General features: G+C 37.1%; 1 long non-coding RNA gene across 1 annotated transcript in view; it reads right to left on the reverse strand.

The window, feature by feature from the left end:
• The window catches only part of LOC133618864 (uncharacterized), a 14407-nt gene extending 4504 nt beyond the window's left edge, over positions 1-9903 (reverse strand). Inside the window, exons 1-3 of the long non-coding RNA XR_009817355.2 lie at positions 9744-9903; positions 8313-8367; positions 2282-2338 (exon numbers count right to left, since the gene is read on the reverse strand). This is a non-coding gene — a long non-coding RNA (uncharacterized lncRNA). The remainder of the gene's footprint in view (positions 1-2281; positions 2339-8312; positions 8368-9743) is intronic.
• Positions 9904-22984: the final 13081 nt, after the last annotated feature.

Genomic DNA, 22984 nt, shown 5'->3' on the forward strand with positions numbered 1-22984 from the left:
TTCAAATGCCTATTCTTGGTGTTGGGTTTTATCAAATAAATTATCCCAAAAAATGCGACTTATACTACAGTGCTACTTATATATGTTTTTTTCCTTCTTTATTATGCATTTTTGGCCGGTGCGACTTATACTCCGGAGCGACTTATACTCCGAAAAATACTGTACTGTAAATGGAAAAACAGTCTCATGTGTTTTTTTAACAGTAGAATTATAGTAACAAAGGTGCCATTTTTTTTCAAATGTAAAATCTACAGATGTTATTTTTACGGTGTATTACTGTACATGGAAGAACGGGGACCACAGTTTTTCTATGATAAAATTCTCCAGACTGAGCTGCCATTTCTGTAGTGTCCAATTTGATGAATAACTTGCTGTGAAATCATAAGTCAAGCAGATATTTAAATTGTAACAAAAATGTTTGAATGTAAGATAGGATAATATTTGTTGCATTTTAGATATTATAGTATAAAATATTTTCAATTGCATGCAGTACATGTATTTTTTTCCCTCAAAATGGAAAATACGAATACATTTATTTTGTAAGAAAGATTCAATATTTTATTGATGCGTATCTTTGCCCAGGCTTTCAAGGGCCATTAAGGGATGTGGTGGGCCACATGTGGGCCCTGGGCCTTCAGTTTGACACCTGTGGTGCAGCGTGTCTCGTTTCTACAAAAGGTGAACTAAATAGAAGAAAACTCACTATGTTGCAAAACTACATCTTATTTGTTCAACCATGTTATGAAATATATTGTTGGAATACAAAATGACTAATTCAATATTAAAATAAAATAAAATAATAAAAAGTAGTATAAAAATAAACACTGTGTTTTACGGACTGTCAACGGCTACTTTTTTTCTACGATTTCAACTCTGTGGATTAAAGAATGGTGAGACTAATTTATGTGATTTTCTTTGCTAACAGCCATAACGTGTTATATTCAACAAATAGTTTTCATAGAACACCGTGAATTGATTAACGTGGACTTAAACAAGTTGAAAAACGTATTCGTGTGTTACCATTTAGTGGTCAATTGTACGGAATATGTACTGTACTGTGCAATCTACTAATAAAAGTTCCAATCAATCAATCAAAAACCGGCAAAGTTGGTGTTATTTTTTTATGCTATGGCGCCATCTTTTGGACGATTTTGGCCCCTGCAGGTGCCGCAGGTCAAAAATGTACTTCCTGTTTCCTGCCTTGAGCCGCAAGAAAAACCGTCCATAGCGTTTCTGCTCGAAAGGATTCTTCACTCATCACCCTAAGCAACGTTTGTAAGTTTTACAATAAAACTAAAACAATTCATACTTACTAAACTGTCCCACGTGTGATGTCTGTAATCAAGCTAGCATTGTTAGCATTAGCTAATATGCTAACACTCTTTCAAGTGTGTGTGTTAGTTGTATTAACTTTGTATTGTTGCAGTTTTGTAAATTCTCCAAAACATCAGCGTGGAGTTATGGAGTCTGTTTAGCTGATTGGAGAGTTAGCTTCCGCAGCTAGTGGGTCCATGACGATGACTTCTGTTTTGTTTGATCAGCCATTTTACTGCCGTGTTACAGGCACCGTTTGGAAACAATTAACAATTAACATTTACAAAATATTTAATATGTAAATATGTAAATAACTAATTTCACAAAATATATATCAGTGGCTAATACCGTATTTTTCGGAGTATAAGTCGCTCCGGAGTATAAGTCGCACCGGCCGAAAATGCATAATAAAGAAGGAAAAAAAACATATATAAGTCGCACTGGAGTATAAGTCGCATTTTTTGGGGAAATGTATTTGATAAAACCCAACACCATGAATATACATTTGAAAGGCAATTTAAAATAAATAAAGAATAGTGAACAACAGGCTGAATAAGTGTGCGTTATATGAGGCATAAATAACCAACTGAGAACGTGCCTGGTATGTTAACGTAACATATTATGGTAAGAGTCATTCAAATAACTATAACATATAGAACATGCTATACGTTTACCAAACAATCTGTCACTCCTGATCGCTAAATCCCATGAAATCTTATACGTCTAGTCTCTTACGTGAATGAGCTAAATAATATTATTTGATATTTTACGGTAATGTGTTAATCATTTCACACATAAGTCGCTCCTGAGTATAAGTCGCACCCCCCGGCCAAACTATGAAAAAAACTGCGACTTATAGTCCGAAAAATACGGCATATGGAAAAATATTTTTTTCTTCAAAAAATTTGTGAGTGTGGCTTATACGTGCTTTAGAGTCCGGAAAATACGGTATATCTTATTGTTGCACCTCAATGCTGCTCCAGATTGATGTCCATCTTCGGTCTCCTCATCTCCATCGCAACCCCTGATAAAAGATAAAATACAGTTTAATGAAACAACTAATAGGACAAACAGAGTTAACGATGTTGGGTTTTTTTTCATTGGAAAAACTCTGACATTTGCTGGACTGCAAACGCTCCACCGTCCCTTATAAGGTCGCAGCTGGACTTTTTATTTTGGGGATGATGGAAAATAGGGAAATGGGACCAGCGCGCAGCATAAACATTCCCTGGTCCAGACTGTGATTACTCCCACAGATAGATGGTCAGACCTCCTCCCCTCCCTTCCCCTGCTGTACATACATTCCCTTTTCTAGGCACACTTGGAGGGCAGCGGGGGGAGGAGGAGGGCTTGGTCTCCCTGTGCTCTGGCTCAACAAGTCCATATTAAGAAGAAAGACATGCTCTCACACTCGCGCGCACACACGCACGCACACACATGCACACACACACACACACACACACACACACAGTGTCACAGTAGGCCATGTTCCCAGGAAGTGCGACCCACATTTAAGCAACAAACACATGTGCCCTCTCCCAGCCTCGTCATGCAACTATTGCTTCTTGCAAGTCCCACCAAACATTTCACTGCTACTTCACATTCAAACACCAATTTAGTACTGAACACCTTTGTTGTTTTCGTAGTACTTGGACTATGTCAGGTCTATGAATTGATTAACGTGGACCCCGACTTAAACAAGTTGAAAAACTTACTGGGGTGTTACCATTTAGTGGTCAATTGTACGGAATATGTACTGTACTGTGCAATCTACTAATAAAAGTCTCAATCAAATCAAATTTGTTGTTTTGCCCTTCCAATGGTTTTGAAATGAATCAGCCAATAAGGAAATCAGCACTCGATTCACTTATAGACTTTCAACTTTAATTTGACATGCAGGCTAAATAAACAAAATAAAAAACTGTCATTATCCAAATTCTACTGGACCTTACTTGAATATAAACACACATCACACAATTAAAGTTGGATTTATTTTCCATTCTTATTCGTATTTCAGCCACTCAATACCAAACAAAACCAATGGCTACAACATGAAAATAAATGGTGAATTAAAAAGTATAGACTTACTCACACAAATACATGCGCTTTTCCACTCAGAAGACTTTTAAAGCCATATTTCTATTTCATAACATACAAACATTTTTTAATTGCCTTTGTTCCACTGTCAAGTTTGTTGCATGAACCAACATCCATCCATCCATTTTCTACCGCTTGTCCCTTTCGGGGTTGCGGGGGGTGCTGGAGCCTATCTCAGCTGCATTCGGGCGGAAGGCGGGGTACACCCTGGACAAGTCGCCACCTCATCGCAGGGCCAACACAGATAGACAGACAACATTCACACTCACATTCACACACTAGGGTCAATTTTAGTGTTGCCAATCAACCTATCCCCAGGTGCACATTTTTGATTGAAACGCTTTTTTTCCATTGTCACTCTTCCAAAAATAGATTCATTAAAAATTTTAGTTCCCTCTCGGTCTCTCAACTGTGGTACGTGTGTACGCCAAAGAATCACTTGATTCAATATTTAAACACAGTGTTACTGTTCAAACTATGTGTAATGTTACAGTGGCCAAAAAATATTAAATGTACTTGTTAAATAAAACCTCTGCTTTGTTTTTAATGAATACTTAGGCCTACCGCGCTATTGGGTCATTATGGTGTTACTTGGAGAGCCAAGTGTTTTCTGAGGTGATACTTTAACCACGTTACTAGGTTATACTTACTTTCTCTTTTTACAAATATGTTTAGATATGTTCCATTGTCACTCTTCCAAAACTAGATTTATTAAAAATCTTAGTTCCCTCTCGGACTCGCAACTGTGGTACGTGTGTACGCCAAAGAATCACTTGATTCAATATTTAAACACAGTGTTACTGTTCAAACTACCGTATTTTTCGGAGTATAAGTCGCACCGGAGTATAAGTCGCACCTGCCGAAAATGCATAATAAAAAGGGAAAAAAACATATATAAGTTGCACTGGAGCTAACCAAACTATAAAAAAAAACGCGACTTATAGTCCGAAAAATACGGTATGTGTAATGTTACAGTGGCCAAAAAAGATTAAATGTACTTGTTAAATAAAACCTCTGCTTTGTTTTTAATGAATACTTAGGTCTATTGTGTCATTATGGTGTTACTTGGAGAGCCAAGTGTTTTCTGAGGTGGTACTTTAACCACGTTACTAGGTTATGCTTACTTTCTCTTTTTACAAATATGTTTAGAATGTTGTTTACCGTATTTTTCGGACTATAAGTTGCCCTGGAGTATAAGTCGCACCGGCCGAAAATGCCTAATAAAGAAGGAAAAAAAACATATATAAGTCGCACTGTGAGTATAAGTCGCATTTTTTGGGGAAATGTATTTGATAAAACCCAACACCAAGAATAGACATTTGAAAGGCAATTTAAAATAAATAAAGAATAGTGAACAACAGGCTGAATAAGTGTACGTTATATGACGCATAAATAACCAACTGGGAACGTGCCTGGTATGTTAACGTAACATATTATGGTAAGAGTCATTCAAATAACTATAACATATAGAACATGCTATACGTTTACCAAACAATCTGTCACTCCTAATCGCTAAATCCCATGAAATCTTATACGACTAGTCTCTTACGTGAATGAGCTAAATCATATTATTTGATATTTTACGGTAATGTGTTAATAATTTCACACATAAGTCGTTCCTGAGTATAAGTCGCACCCCCGGCCAAATTATGAAAAAAACTGCGACTTATAGTCGGAAAAATACGGTAATAGAATTTGTATGTGCTTTGTACATGATTTCTAAGATATTGTACTCTAACATTAAATATCAGTAGGTTTAACTGTTCAGATCTTCTTATTTAACAAGGATCATAGAAATATGTGGGCCATAAGAAAAGATCTGATGCAGAGGGAAGAGAGAATAGTTGCAATCGTCCTTCAGACATGGTACTGTAACTTTACAGTACACAGTATACGACAACAACACAGTATTCTTAAAACATCACCAGCATTGCAGCTTAAGGTTGCCACAAACTATGTCATGATATGTGGACACAATAAATGATAAATGTGTTTTACTTGTATAGCGCTTTTCTACCTTCAAGGTACTCAAAGCGCTTTGACACTACTTCCACATTTACCCATTCACACACACATTCACACACTGATGGAGGGAGCTGCCATGCAAGGCGCTAACCAGCACCCATCAGGAGCAAGGGTGAAGTGTCTTGCTCAGGACACAACGGACATGACAATGTTGGTACTAGGTGGGGATTGAACCAGGGACCCTCGGGTCACGCACGGCCACTCTTCCACTGCGCCACGCCGACTTTTGTGTGTTTGTCTGTGGTTGTGTGTGCATGTGTGTGTGTGTGTGTGTGTGTGTGTGCGTGTGTGTGTGTGTGCGTGTGTGTTTAGACAGGCTATGATAACAGCCAGAGAGCTATCTCTTCTGTGAAGCTAAACATTTCCTTATATGGTCATATCCCCCTCCCAGTTCAGTAAATCACACACAGGAAACCCACTCCATTTGACTTTATCTGCTTGTTCTACAAAGTGTCCATCCGACAGACACACGCACGCACACGCACACACACACACACACACACGCACACACGCAGTAAAAAAGTATGAAAAAATACTGTATGAGAAAAAGAGAGACACTTTAATCTGATGGAGTTACTTTAAAAGTCAAAGTTTCCATTTTTGGAAACTGAGGAAAACAATGAAGGCGAAAGCATAAAAATAATGACAAGAAGGTTTAAGATAAAAACTGGTATTGGGTGGTCGCTAAAAGTGAGACATGAAATGAGACACTCCTGAAAATAATATTTGTCATGAAATAACTTGATGTTTTTTTACTAAATGTGTTTGTTTTTTCCATTTTGACAAACAAAAATATATGTACTGCATGTAATTGCATACCTTTTAAAGTTTAAAAGGTATATTATATATAATAGTATCTAATATTGCAACAAATATTATATTGTCATATTTTCTTTTATGTCAAAATAAAACTAAATACTTAAATATCTGCTTGACTTATGATTGCAAAGCAAGTTATCAATCCGATTGTACACTGTGAAATGAAAATTATTTTACTGTCAATTGAAAATGTTAATTATTTATTATTTAATTATATTAAATTATGGTAAAGTTCTACCAGCCGAGCTGCTAGTTGTTAATGTAAAATCTCTCTTTGTTGTTTTTACCGTGTATTACTGTAAATGGAAAAACGATAGCAATTGGCAGTTCGGTTGCAATAGTTCAAATAAACAGTAGTACAGTTTTTCTATTTACAGTAGTAATATGTTGTAACAAATAAACACAGTACAATTTACAGTAATATTCTGTGACCAAGCTGCCATTTTTCCGGTAAAAAACAATAGTGGTACTGTTTTTCCATTTACTGGATTACACTGAATTTTTTACAGTAAAATTCGAATGACTGAGTTGGCAGTTTTTACTGTAAAATCTAAAAAAAATAATTTACAGTGTACATAAAACATATATGGAAAAGTCAAATGAATAGGCAAATTCATATTTGTTTTGCCCTCGATGTGGCCCCCAACAAAAAACAGTTCAACACTCCTGTATACTGCGATACAGGCTAATCTGTATCTGAACGATACCAATAAATATCCCACCTTTATTTTTGTACAGCAAAAATAATATCATCGATTGATCTTCACTATGACAAAATATTTGTATCAACAACGCACACTTTTATGAAGTAAGTGGAAGAAAAAAAAAGCGATGTATTTGTGGAATTGTGCCACACAGAAAAGAAAGAAAAATTAATACTATGTATCATTGATTTATGAGTCATAAAAGAAAATGGATGGATGGATGGAAAATTGTAAAATGATATTGAAAATATCACGATAACTATTATAATCTGGAAAAAGTCAGATACTTTTGGGGAAGAAGTTGTAATTTAACCAGAGTAAATTTGTAATACTGTGATAATTAATAAATTAAAGATTATTTAGAAAAAAGAAAAAAAAAAAGGTAGTACTTTTACCACAAAATGCTGTACTATTATGAAAGAGTCTCATTTATTTAACAGAAAATTATATCTTAATGGGAAGTTGTAATCTTGTCAAAATAATTAAATCGTTTTTCATAATCACATGTTTTCATAAAACAAATAGGTAATACTGTTTAATAACAATAATATTGATAAGTACAATTTAAAAAAATTAAGTGATTTTTTTTAAAGAAAAAAACTGCTAATTTAGTATGTCATTAAAAAAAGAAGTAAATATTACAACAATAAAACCAGTAACTTTATGAGAATGAAGTATTTTGTGTAGAAAACAAAAGGCTTTTATAGTACAAGAATAAAGTCATAATATTACAAGTTTTCAGATGAAATAGTCAACGTTTTGCTACTTCCAAGTAATATTTAGTGTTGCTGAGAAAGAACGACACAAAGGGGAATGCCCTATTCGCTCGGCTGTGTCAGCAAATAGTGAAATCATACAAACCAACAAGACAGATTTGAAGAGAGAATGATCGATGACATCAATAACTCCACAATTTATCATGCCCAACCTTACAACTTCTAAAATGCTACTTTTTCTATCCTGCCAAATGTCCCACTAAATATAAACGCATTGTCGGGACATGTGACATCGCTCTTCCTCCCATGTGACCGAGGGAATATGCTCTTTAGGTCCCTAAGGAGGACTCATGTGAGGGGGCGTAGTGTGTGTGAGTTGCCTGGCGGGTCATGTGAAAGTCCCGTTAACCCCCCCTCCTACCCCCCCAAGATGTTTGACTGTAAAATAAATAAATATAGCATTTCCTGTTCTCCCCTATTTCTTTAAGACCATGAAATTATGCTGTGAACGTCTTCCCCTCATTTTCTTACATGGAGCGGTGACCTTAATGTGACCTATTGTGTGTGTGGGTGTGTGCGTAGGGGTGTGTGTGTGAGTGTGTGCGCGTGTGTGTGCATGTGTGTGTGTGTGTCTCACCTCTGCGGCCTCTCCTGTCATCCATCTGTGTGTGTTGTGAGGACCAGGCAGCGTTCTGAGAGAACACACATGACGACTTGTCACTTGTACACGGTGCAGTGAATGAATGCAAAGATGACGTGTGTGCTGAACATAAGTTCAGATAATGTTGTACTGCTCAGGGCCAAAGCTAAGCTGACACAACCGACTTTGGTCACCAGCCACACACACTCTCACCTGCACACCCACGTGGGGACTTCAAGAAGCTGCAGAAAGGTCATGCAAGCAGTGAAAAATATTTCAATACTAAACATATATTACACCTGGCTCCTAATGTGATATACATATATATATATACTGTATATAACTGTTTTTTAAATTGGATGGTATTCGATTGTGCAAATAGTAAACAACTCACAAAATCAACGTTCACTTGTTAATACTTTATTCTAACTGTCAAATATGCATGAAGTATTACATCAAGCATCTGATGCAGTTGTTTCACTTTTTTTAATTCATACATGTCTCATAACGCCTGCTAAATGGGGTCAAATATATTTGGCAACATTGTGTTTACCTCTCTGACAGTCCAAATGAGACATGCAAAATACTGTGATGTCATTTCATATTTTCTGACTGACATTCTCAAGTATCAGTGTAATAATGACCAGTACTGTACACATGCATGTGCATTTTGCTACGTTTGTCTGCTCAATAATTACTGTAACAAAATAAGCTCCTGCGGGTGATCATTAATGTTTATTTTAGTGCTGTCAAATGATGGCATTTATTTTTTGAATAGGACGAATCACACTTTTGAAACTGGATGAATCATTTATGATCACAGGTTATTACTCTCTTGCATGATTTAAATCAACTTTAAAAAAAAAAAAAAAAAAGACTCCAAGATTTGGACACAAAAAGAAGCGGTCAAAACGCATTTTGTAATTAATCTGCATATGATTAATTCAATCATTTTTTTTGGCATTAATCACACGAGTTAACTCATTATTTTTGGCATCCCTAGTTGATTTATTTTTAATTGCAGTTTGCACATTTTGCATCACACTGACCCTTAATCAACCGATTAATTGACTTTAAAAGTGCACTAAAATGTTTGTAGTAGTGTGTGATGAGTGTATTCATTCACAAATCAATCCATCCATCTTCTATACCGCTTGTCCGTGTTAGGGTGATGGGCACACTGGAGCCTACCCCAGCTGACTTTAAGGGTGAGAGGCAGGGTGCAACAGAGAGAAACATGTACAAACTTTAACTGAGAGATTCAAACCCTCACACTCCTAACTGCTAAGCCACTGTATGTCCACTATTCACCAACTAATCTGCATAAATCACACAACAAATGTTGACTTCCTGCAGGACTGTCGTGTGGTGCCTGTGATCAAGGTAAAGCCACCTGTTGACCCCAAAGAACAGTTTGTGTGGTCATACCTGAGCGGGAGACGCCATGTCGTGTATGAGAGGAGGTCTTCGCTGCGGATCTCCAGAACACTAACTATCGTCATCACATGGACCCCTCTGTTCTCCTTATGAAGCGGATGGACTTCCAAGAGCCGCATTCCTCCGATACCTTGTATGGGAGACCGGAGGGCGGGGCCTTGGGCGGGAATGACTGATGGGGCAGATGTCAGCAGACCCGACTGGTGACCTGTCGAGTCTGTCTGGGAAAGACTGGGAATGACACGGAGTTAAAACAGAGAAGGGGGAGGGGGATGGGAAGAGGATGTGAGGGGCAGAGATGAAAATCTGGGAGGAAAGTAAGAAACGAAGGAGTGTTTGTGAAAGGCATATATTCCCTCCCTTAGAAAAAAAAAAAGTGTTTGACATATTTTATGTTTCTTCTAAATTTGGGCTTTTCTGCTCAGGCAGTGGAAAGCTCTCACATAACATGTGGAAGTCATTACACAGGGAGAAGGAAAAGGGTCATTATTTAGAGTATCAAAGCACACACACACACACACACACACACACACACACACACACTGTACCCTGTTCGCCATACAGAGTGCATGTCTGGGCCTGCAAGTACATTGTTCCTATGGAGGTTGTCCTATGTTGACATTTGGCAGTGACATTGTCTGTCAATACATTACAGCAGTGGTCCCCAACGATTGGTACCGGGCCGCACAAGAAAAAAAATAAATAAATGAAATTAAAAAAATGTTTTAAATTGTTTTTTTTATTAAATCAACTTAAAAGACACAGTATATACATTATATATCAATATAGATCAATACAGTCTGCAGAGATACAGTCCGTAAGCACACATGATTGTATTTCTTTATGACATAAAAATAAATAAATACCATAAGCACCCCCCAGCCCCTAGGCCAAATCCAGCCCGGGAATGACACTATACCAGACCCCGGGTTCAGTTTAAACTTGGGAGAAAAAACAATTTTGCAGCAAATTCCTCAAAAAAAAGAAGAAGAGTGTTCCTGTTGTTTAGAAGAACTTGGACCAGTGTAAACACATGGGCAGATCTTTGCGTTTATATTTGGACCTTGCCCGCATGCAGAACACTGAAGTCATAACCGTACTTGCCAACCCTCCCGACTTTTCCGGGAGACTCACGAATTTCAGTGCCCCTCCCGTAAATCTCCCGGGGCAACCATTCTCCCGAATATCTCCCGATTTTCACCCAGACAACAATATTGAGGCCGTGCCGTGATGGCACTGCCTTTAGCGTCCTCTACAACCTCTACAATCCATACAAACAGCGTGCCGGCCCAGTCACATGTGACTGCAAGACATACTTGATCAACAGCCATACAGGTCACACTGAGGGTGGCCGTACAAACAACTTTAACACTGTTACAAATATGTGCCACACTGTCAACCCACACCAAACAAGAATGACAAACACATTTCGGGAGAACATCCGCACCGTAACACAACATAAACACAACAGAACAAATACCCAGAATCCCTTGCAGCCATAACTCTTCCGGGACGCTACGATATACCCACCCACCCCCCATCTCCCAAATTTGGAGGTCTCAAGGTTGGCAAGTATGGTCATAATGTGTCATTTGCATAACTGAGGCGTTCCTCAAGGCACACCTTTAAGTCCTCTTAAGTTTTTCACAATGTGATTTATGTAGCTCAGGTTACTTCAGATTAGGGTTCTACAGTATACCGGTATTAGTATAGTACCGCGATACTAATGAATCATATTTGGTACTATACCGCCTCTGAAAAATATCGGTCCGCCACCTGACATCCACTGTAATGATACCAAGTACAGTAGTGTATCTAGTCGATACTACTATAATTACGTAGATATTTTTTTGGCATCACAACATCGTCTTTCGTTTTTTTTAAATGTATATTATGTTTATAAACTCAGGAAATATGTCCCTGGACATATAAGAACTTTGAATATGACCAATGTATGATCCTGTAACGACTTGGTATCGGATTGATACCCAAATTTGTGGTATCATCCAAAACTAATGTAAAGTATCAAACAACAGAAGAATAAGTGATTATTGCATTTTAACAGAAGTGTAGATAGAACATGTTAAAAGAGAAAGTAAGCAGATATTAACAGTAAATTAACAAGTAGATTAATAATACATTTTTATGGTTTGTCCCTCCTAATGTTGAGAAAATAATAGAATGGAAAATGACACAATATGTTACTGCATACGTCAGCAGCTAAATTAGGAGCCTTTGTTTGTTTACTTACTACTAAAAGACAAGTTGTCTAGTATGTTCACTATTTTATTTAAGGACAAACTTGCAATAAGAAACATATGTTTAATGTACCCTAAGATTTTTTGTTTAAATAAAGCCAATAATGCAATTTGTTGTGGTCCCCTTTATTTAGAAAAGTACCGAAAAGTATTGAAATAATTTTGGTACCGCTACTGGTACCAAAATGTTGGTATCGGGACAACATTACTTCAGATGCAGTCATTTGTTCAACTTCTTTAGTTCTACTAGTAATGTTCCTTAAAGCTGATGTACTTGAATCTTGTGTCACCAGGCAGAATTCAAACTGTAAATCCCGCCCCCGACTCTGCACACCTGGCTGATAGTCCCTCCCAGTCTCCTCCTCTCTAGAAGTGCCAGAAATGGCGCACCAGAGCAGTACGTGCACACACATAGGATGTTGATAGTCTGAAGTTGCATCAAAGAATCCCTTGGTTCGTATTTTGTTGCAGACTATCAGTAACACACGTCGACACGCAAAAGAGTACAGACAAAATAAAGAAAAATGGAACATTCGATTACCTGTCGAGAAGGAAAACAGACACCAAAGTTAGTCCAAAACTGGCCCACAATGCCCTCCATCTTGAATAGGCCAGAACAATCTTTTTTTTAGTTTTGGCTCATCTTTGGTTTTTTAGACGCACAGCATCGTTGTTTTATTCCTCTGATTTCCACTTTTGTTTTTGTTTTTTAGCAGTATATGCTGGTATTGCAATCTTTTCACACTCCAGAAAGTCAATGTTCAAAAACAAGAAAAAAATAAAATAAAATTAGGGATATTTTATTTGAACTAAGCAAAATTATCTGCCAATAGAACAAGAAAATTCGGCTTGTCAAGACTTACCAAAACAAGTAAAATAAAATTAGCTAACCTCAATTAACCCAAAAATACCTTAAAATAAGTATATTCTCACTAATAACAAGTGCACTTTTCTTGGTAGAAAAAAAAGAGGCCTTTTTGCTCAATATGTTGAAAAATATTCTTAAATTAAGTAAATGCTAGTGCCATTATCTTGACATAATGGTATGCGCTCGGCATCATGATTTTTTTTTACATGCTTGAAGTAAAATGGTAAATGGTAAATGGGCTATACTTGTATAGCGCTTTTCTACCTTTTTTTTAAGGAACTCAAAGCGCTTTGACACTATTTCCACATTCACCCATTCACACACACACATTCACACACTGATGGCGGGAGCTGCCATGCACGGCGCTAAGCAGGCCCATCAGGAGCAAGGGTGAAGTGTCTTGCTCAAGGACACAACGGACGTGACTAGGATGGTAGAAGGTGGGGACTGAACCAGGAACCCTCGGATTGCTGGCACGGCCACTCTCCCAACTTCGTCACGCCGTAAGAAATTATTACTTTAAAAAAGTTGTTTTATATTTCTGAGTAGGGATGTCTGATAATATCGGCCAATGCGTTAAAATGTAATATCGGAAATTATTGGTATCGTTTTTTTATTATCAGTATCGTTTTTTAAATTTTATTATTAGTATTTTTTTTATTAAATCAACATACAAAACACAAGATACACTTACAATTAGTGCACCAACCCAAAAAACCTCCCTCCATCATTTACACTCATTCACACTTATTCACACAAAAGGGTTCTTTCTTTCTGTTATTAATATTCTGGTTCCTACATTATATATCAATATATATCAATACAGTCTGCAAGGGATACAGTCCGTAAGCACACATGATTGTGCGTGCTGCTGGTCCACTAATAGTACTAACCTTTAACAGTTAATTTTACTCATTTTCATTAATTACTAGTTTCTATGTAACTGTTTTTATATTGTTTTACTTTCTTTTTTGTTCAAGAAAATGTTTTTAATTTATTTATCTTATTTTATTAATTTTTTTAAAAAGTACCTTATCTTCACCATACATGGTTGTCCAAATTAGGCATAACAATGTGTTAATTCCACGGCTGTATATATCGGTTGATATCGGTATCGGTTGATATCGGTATCGGTAATTAAAGAGTTGGACAATATCGGAATATCGGATATCGGCAAAAAGCCATTATCGGACATCCCTACTTGTGAGTGTTAATGACACAGCTTTGCATCAGTTGATATTCTAGTTTCAAGCATGTTTTACTCAATATAGGTCATAAAATCTCAGCAACAAGCTGTAATATCTTACTGAGATCATTTAGGACCAAAACCCTTAAAACAAGTAAAACACTCTAACTGCTTAGTGAGAAGAATTATCTTATCAGACAGAAAATAAGCAAATATCACCCTTATTTGAGATTTTTTAATCTTACTTAGATTTCAGTTTTTACAGTGCAGGTGGTTGTTCAGCAGCCATGTCTTACTAAAAACAAGTTTGCTATATATCGTGTCAGCCAATGAGGAGGCTCCTTCGTGGGCTCTGCTCACCCCTCCTTTCTCTAAATCCTGTGATTGGATCTGGAGGGGTTGACCGCCAAAAAGATAAATGAGTTTGTCTTCCGGGGTTTTATTTACTAAAATACTTAATTATAAGGCGCAGACACCACGAAGATGAACCATTTTTCCCGAAATGATTACTGTTACAATATATTGTATGATGCTAATATGGTTATTTTTTTTAGATAAAGATTATATCTTAGGTACCCCAGCTTTAAGGTTCTATTTTAGGTTATTTCTTTTTCATCATTTAGGCTATTCAACTGGTGACCCACAAGGTCAGTTCAAAAACCTGTGAGAGACTCACATTTTTGCAGAATGTTTTAAAAACATCAGAGCGCTCCTGGCAAGGATTCAAAACATAAATAAAGTAAAAGCCACAAATAAAATGCTATATTTATATATTATATTTCAACAATGCAATAGGAATATTAGGAACATTATAATTATTATCAACATGATGACTGTTTGTGTATTACTTATGGTTGTCATGATCCCACACCACAGTTTGGACTGAGTTTGTTATGTTCATTTGTTTAGAATCACTTCCTGTCTTGTTTTGTCAGTATTTCCTGTTTGGTCTCTGTGTTTTGAAGCATCTTTGCTTTCTGTTCCTTGTCCTGCCAGGACACCTTTTTTCATCATTGTTAATTAGTTCCATTTACTTTCACCTGGTTCCCTCTCTCAGCGCTGGATCATCATTTTTGGTAGTCTGGTTAGTGTGCTTGTGTTCTGTTCAACTTGGTTCCTGCATTGCTTTCCCTATGCTTCCGGTGCACTTCCCAGCTGCACTATCGCGTTTGCTTTGTCATTAAGTATATTTTCACCTGCACACTGCCTGATGTCTTCAGCATCTTGGGGTCACATCGCAAGCAACGCTCACCAGAACCTTGACAATGGGGGAATCATAACCAAATGAAATCTCCAAAAACTCATCAAATGTAGAAAAAGAAAACTAATAAAAGTAACTTTACGCACATGGCCCTAAGACTTGTTTTGGTTGTTATTTCCTGTGTTCTGGTTTATTGTTACATAAATGATATATATACACAGTACAGGCCAGAAGTTTGGACACACCTGATGGTCCCAACCCCATTGATAAAGCAAGAAATTCCACTAATCAACTCTTGTGAAGTGAAAACCATTTCAGGTGACTACCTCTTGAAGCTCATCAAGAGAATGCCAAGAGTGTGCAAAGCAGTAATCAGAGCAACGGGTGGCTATTTTGAAGAAACTAGAATATAAAACATGTTTTCAGTTATCTTACCTTTTTTTGTTTAGTACATAACTCCACATGTGTTCATTCATAGTGTTGATGCCTTCAGTGAATAATACTCACACCTCTTCTTATTAGCTGTAGAAAATGAAATGTAATATGTACGTGTGTAAAATGGGGCAAGTGCATGTGATGACCAAATGTCTGATATTGCAAAAGGCAGAGCACAGCATCTACTTATAGTGTATGTACCAATCCTGTCCTGCCCATGGTGCAAGTAAACACCAACACTTCATGCACAATTCAAAACGTATTTAAATCCAGTACAAAGCATGATGGGTAATATGCAAAACACTCTCATTTGATCCGTGTTTGATGTTTCTGATTAATTATGAAATGTCAAGGAGCTTGTCAGGGAACTAAACAAGGTAGGAGTCAAACTTTCACATAGTCTTAATATTTATTGTTTTATCGTTTATACTTTATATTGTAGTGTCGTCACGGCCTTATGGGGGTTATTAACTGTTAAAAGCTAAGTGTGTTTGTTCCGTCTGTTAGCTACATTGTGCTTTAATTAATGCTTTAGTGAAATCAAGTGTCTCTGGTCATTTCCTGATTATACTGTAAATCTTACATCTTTTATTTATGTACAAATGACCAGTTTTACATTACAATCAACTCCCTGCTGATTGTCGAGAAAAGGCACCGTTGTGTGTGTAAGTGTGTGTGTATGTGTGTGAGAAGCGGGTGGAGGCTGTAAGTATTGCTGATTTACCCCCAAAATCAGTCTTTATTATAATTATGTTGTACTTTATTTTTACGTTATCGTGTTTGGCAAACGTCTCTCTTCTAATTGATATTAAATTGATATCCGGACTTAAATCATTGGGATCGCCAATCACGTAAGTAAACAGCTGTATAAACCTTATCAGTACAACACGCATAGTTGAGCACACTGAGTTGGAATAAATAATAAGAAAGAAACAGAGGATCTGTGTTAAAATTGTAACTACAAGTTATTGTAACTTTCTTCATACTGTTCTGAAGTTAGCGTAGTGGTTTAGCTATTTCATTGATTTAGATTCTTTAATTACATTGCAGGCATGATATTGCATTACACATCTCATACATTTGTGACATGTCTAAATTAATGATGATATTATGTAGAGATAGCCTGGGCCCGAATAAATTGCAACAGTGGTTCTCAAATGGGGGTACGCGTACCCCTGGGGGTACTTGAAGGTATGCCAAGGGGTACGTGAGATTTTTTTTAAATATTCTAAAAATAGCAACAATTCAAAAATCCTTTATAAATATATTTATTGCATAATACTTCAACAAAGTATGAATGTAAGTTCATAAACTGAACATCAAATCAAGTAGGCTATTCAATTCATTACCATAAACCCAGAGTTTCCCCCATGCCGTGATGGTTTGACCCTCACTAAAATGTCTGTCAAAAAGAAATGCAACAATGCAATATTCAGTGTTGACAGCTAGATTTTTTTGTGGACATGTTCCATAAATATTGATGTTAAAGATTTATTTTTTTGTGAAGAAATGTTTAGAATTAAGTTCATGAATCCAGATGGATGTCATGTCTGTGTGACCATGTTTTGTATTAGTCATGTTTTGTTTTGTTTACTTATTGGACGCTTTAGTTTCTGGCTTTTCACTCCCTTGTCTTGTTTCCATGGTTACCCATTAGTTTCACCTGTTCCACGTTTGGACTCATTGTGCACTCTTGTTTGTCACCATAGCAACCCATTAGTTTTCACCTGTCACGTCACCAGTGTTGGGACTAACGCGTTACTTTGTAACGCGTTACTGTAACGCCGTTACTATCGGCGGTAACTAGTAATCTAACGCGTTATTTTTTATATTCAGTAACTCCGTTACCGTTACTACATGATGTGTTACTGCGTTATTTTGCGTTATTTTTTTATGTAGTATCGGCTAGAAACTGAGAAGATCTGAGTGTTGCAGCGCTGCTGAAGAGGCGACAAAAAAGAGGCGCCCCGCGCGCTGTCTGTGTGTACGTGTGTGTGATTGTATGTGTGTGGGAGGGGGCGTGTCTGTGTCTACTATCAAGACGTCATGGCGAACCCCGAAGCCGAGTTTCTTAAAATGGAGATATTTTCAGTACGTTTCTTTTATCGACCACAAAGAAAAGAACATTTTAGCTGAATGTAAGTTTCAAATATGCTGAAACAGCGACAAAAACAACATGCTTCGACGAAGCTAGTAAAGAGCAGAGGTGGGACCAAGTCATTGTTTTGCAAGTAACAAGTAAGTCTCAAGTCTTTGCCCTCAAGTCCGAGTCAAGTCCCGAGTCAAGACAGGCAAGCCCCGAGTCAAGTCCAAAGTCAAGACTGGAAAGTCTCAAGTCAAGTCCTAAGTCCTGCATTTTGAGTTTCGAGTCCTTTCAAGTCCTTTTAACCACAGACTAATATATTAACACAGATTGTGTATGCTTTTCAAACGCTGTATTTATTTATTAAAACAAGTGCATTTTAAATTGCAGGAAAGAAAATTGTGCTGACATTGCACTTTATAATAGCACTATTAACCAGTCATTTTAAACATTAACTCATTCCTTTACAGAACAAACACATTGAAAAATAAAGTGCAAATGTACTTATTTGTACAAAAGTGTTAACATTGAAAAAACATGACATATACGTGAACATAACAAAAAAGTTGTACTTTTTATATGTCAGGGCCCTATGCTGCATTGCATCTGCAAAAGACCAAATTAGCCAAGAGTCTGTCAGTCATTTGTGCACGATGGGGGCGTAGTATGATGCCACCATGGCTGAAAACTCGCTCCACTGGAGCACTGGAGGCAGGCACTGCCAAGACTCTCATGGCCACTCGGAACAGTGAAGGAAGAGTCTTCATGTTCAATGCCCAGAACAAAAGGGGGGAGAGAGTTGTTTTGGGTTGGTGCACTACTTGTAAGTGTATCTTGTGTTTTTTATGTTGATTTAATTAAAAAAAGAAGAAAAAAAAATTATTTCTTGTGCGGCCCGATACCAATCGATCCACGGACCAGTACCGGGCCGCGGCCCGGTGGTTGGGGACCCCTGAGGTAAACAACCAACAGTATGTCAGAAAGCTAGCTAAAACGGTACACATATTCATAATATAGTATACATTTTAACTGACCTTTATTTTACTATTTTTGTCTTTTTTTAGGTGGCTAAAATACGCGGTGCTGCTGACCGCCGTCTAACGTTACGTGTGATATATTGACTAACGTAACCCTGCTTAAAAAAAATCACTGAACAAAAAGTATGAATAAGGTAGTGAACTGCAACAGATTCCCGTGTTTGCAATAACGTTATAACGTTAGCAGTGAGTTTACAGCCTCACTGATTTAACTACACAGCAAATAAAAGTCACGTTACTTAGCCAATAAACGTTATCTTACATTCAAAACTTACCGTTCTTTGTGCAACTTCAAATGCCGGACGAAGTTGGAAGTTGTTGCCTCTCCATCAGTAATTTTCGAACCGCATGTGTTGCATACTGCAAACCGTTTTGTGTTGACCACCTCGTAATTTTTATACCCAAACAAAATTATTTTAGGTATCATTTTTTGTTCACTGGCGTGTGGTTTGGACATGTCTTCTTCGTTGGTTGTCCTGCAATTTGATTGGATGAATGCTGTGTGATGAAAACAAAGTAGATCTAATTTGATTGGCTGTTGTACTGAGACCACACCAGCTGACACACGCAACGCTGATAGACAAGTACACAATGAAAAATACGGAGCGCTCCCGAATAACTTTTTCATCTTTGGGTTTTGGGGAAAGTAGCAAGTCATGTCAAGTCATGTCAATTCAAAAGGCTCAAGTCCAAGTGAAGTCACAAGTCATTGATGTTAAAGTCTAAGTCGAGTTGCAAGTCTTTTTACATTTTGTCAAGTCGAGTCTAAAGTCATCAAATTCATGACTCGAGTCTGACTCGAGTCCAAGTCATGTGACTCGAGTCCACACCTCTGGTAAAGAGACACACACTTCACCTCCACCTCCAACAGCGGCTGGATTTTAATGAGGCACTGCACACTGAAGGTACACACACTCTGTCAATTCTCTTATATACTCTTTCATTTTAAACTTTTAGAGTGTTTGATTATCACATCACTCTAAATGTTTAGACTATAAAGTTCACAAACCTAAAGAGGGATACTAGTGGGCCAGGCTAATATTTCCTTTTCTCTAAACTAAGTGGGGAAATGTGTAGAGTGTTCTGGGCTTCAGACATGATTTTATTTCAGAATTCCTTGAGAAAACGCCTGGTTAGGCTTTATGTATGTAGTGTGTGCCTTTCTTGTTTTACAGCTATGTTGTTATTATGCTGTTTGTTACTTATGTATGTTAAGTTGCAGCTATTTAAAATAGTTTTGTCAATTTGTTCTGGTCTGAAACAAATTGGCCCTTTAAAACATATCTTTGTCTTTGTGTGTTGTATGTAGAGCACATTGCTTAGCAGAGTTCAGTGATGCAAATGCATGTCAAGTTGATCAACACATTGTATTATTCTCCAGTGCAATAACAGTACTAAAATGAAGGCTAAAAGGGCATTAAATGGGGCCTTAAAAAAAAAAAATATATATATATATATATATATAAGTAACTAAATAGTTACTCTTCACAGTAACGCATTACTTTTTGGTTTAAGTAACTGAGTTAGTAACTGAGTTACTTTTGAAATAAAGTAACTAGTAACTGTAACTAGTTACTGGTTTTCAGTAACTAACCCAACACTGCACGTCACACACCTGTTTCACTTTTTGAGTGACGCACCTGTTTTCGTTAATCATGTCTGTAGTATTTAAGTTCATTGTTTTCAGTTTGTCTTCCTGGTGACATCCCGCATTTATGCTCTTCATACCCCTGTCACACTCTGTTTACCTCTGTGTACTTCATGCCCTGTCCAAGTAAGTTTTTTCGATTCATGCCACAGTTAGCGACTTTTGTTCATGTCCTTAGTTTTTTGCCCACGTGCAAGTATTAGTTTCATTTGTCAAGTTTGTACTTCCGCCTTGTGCACGCCTTTAGTTTGTTCTTTTTGTTATAGTAAAATTAAATATGTCTTCACCTTCACGCCATGTCTGGTCCAAATGTTCATTTGCACCACGGGAGAACAAACCACGCCATAGTCCAAGTCCTGACAATGGATCTCTATTACAATCCCCAAAGAGGGCACATAGATGATTACTTCTATGTGTAGAAATCTTTATTTATAATTGAATCACTTGTTTATTTTTCAACAAGTTTTTAGTTATTTGTATATCTTTTTTTCCCAAATAGTTCAAGAAAGACCACTACAAATGAGCAATATTTTGCACTGGTATACAATTTAATAAATCAGAAACTGATGACATAGTGCTGTATTTTATTTCTTTATCTCTTTTTTTCAACCAAAAATGCTTTGCTCTGATTAGGGGGTACTTGAATTAAAAAAATGTTCAGAGGGGGTACATCACTGAAAAAAGGTTGAGAACCACTAGTCTACAACACTGATCAGGCCCGCGAACAGGTTCAATCCGGCCCGCAAAATGAGTCCTCTACCAGTAAAATTGAGCTGCGTTTTTAAATGAAAGAAACCGCTGCTCTAAATGTTTCCCCTGGATAGTTAGTTAGTGTTAGCAGAGTGGTTCCTTAACTTTTTCCTCAGAATTGAGTGATTCCATAATTTTAGCACTCTCCTTAATCCACCACAATTGATTTTCTTTATTTCTTTTAGTAATAAATTACCGGATGAACACACACAAAAGTGCAGAGAATTCCCAGGTACCGGTAATTAGTACCATATCGATTTAAAATGGAAAAGTAACCATTCTTAAATGTTGGTGTCAATGCTTGTTTTGCAACCAACATTGCAGACCACTAAAGTCAAGTCAATTTCAATAAAAATGGTGTCAATCAATCAACAAGTACTCTGAAGACACGTTCCAATAAAGCAGGTAAAAGGATCTCCATGTATGTAAAGAATACCAGCTGAACCCATTCAACTACTTGATAAGGAAACACTCCTTCTAAGGAAGAAACATCAAACCTATAGGCTGTCAGCAGGACAGACGTCCTTGTCTTTTGTCTGGACATTCATTGTCAACTGCCGCCTCCAATAAGAGGCTCCTTTTTGAATTTCACATTTGTCAAAAGTTCCACCGTGGTGGAGGTCTGCAATTCACTGATTGTGATGTGTGGTATCATCTTTGTTAATGTCTGAAGAAAACTCTATTGAGGCTGATGGCTGATTTTTTTGTAACTTTAGTGCAACATTTAGAAGTCTAAGAAGGTCAAGAAAGTTATGTGTGAGCGAGAGCAGAATAAGCTTCTCTGCGTCTGCTGTCTTTTGTGTCTTAATAAGGTAATGTTTGGACACGCTTCACTGTTTACAGGAGCTTACCAGACGGGGCCATTAGAGATGGCAACCAACCATGGACACTAAAGCACACTAACACACCATGTGTTATTATCCCTCATATGGACACAGGTCCAGCTAAGGTACCCTTGTTTTCACTATTCATCCGTCACATGTTTTTGACTAATCAAAAAGGGATTTTATGGACATCCAAAGGTGTGTAGTGAAGCGTACAAAAGTAGCATGCTCTATAAATGACTTTCCACCCTGGCTGATGCTCAAACTGTAATTACCGGACTACAATACTCGTCATTCAATGACTGTAAATAATGTTAAAATAAGAGTATAAATAAGTTATACTGTTCCATTACCTTTTTTCATACTACTGTCACTACTCAAATACCAAATAACTGTAGACACCTTAATATGTGTTGCTTCCTATATTGTATATACTTACTGTATATACTGTTATACCAGTGGTTCTTAACCTTGTTGGAGGTACCGAACCCCACCAGTTTCATATGCGCATTCACCGAACCCTTCTTTAGTGAAAAATAAAATGTTTTTTTTCAAATTCAAGACAAAGTTATATGTTTTTGGTAACACTTTAGTATGGGGAACATATTCTAAGTAACAAAGACTTAATTTAGAGATATTTGGTTAGGGTTAGGGTTAGAGGGTTAGGGTTATAATAAGGCCATGCCGAATAAGGCATTAATAAGTACTTAATAATGACTAGTTAAGAGCCGATATGCTACTAATTTGCATGTTAATAAGCAACTAATTAATGGTGAATATGTTCCCCATACTAAAGTGTTACCATGTTTTTTTACTGGTGCACAAAATGAACTGTGCATGAACATCGCCTGGTTCAAAGAACAAAACCAACACAGTGCATAAACTCACAACAAATTACACACCTGCAAATCAGTGTGACTTCTGCTGTTGCCGTATCCGTAA

This window comes from Nerophis lumbriciformis, linkage group LG19 (genome assembly GCF_033978685.3).
Source record: "Nerophis lumbriciformis linkage group LG19, RoL_Nlum_v2.1, whole genome shotgun sequence".
Classification (NCBI taxonomy): Eukaryota; Metazoa; Chordata; class Actinopteri; order Syngnathiformes; family Syngnathidae; genus Nerophis; species Nerophis lumbriciformis.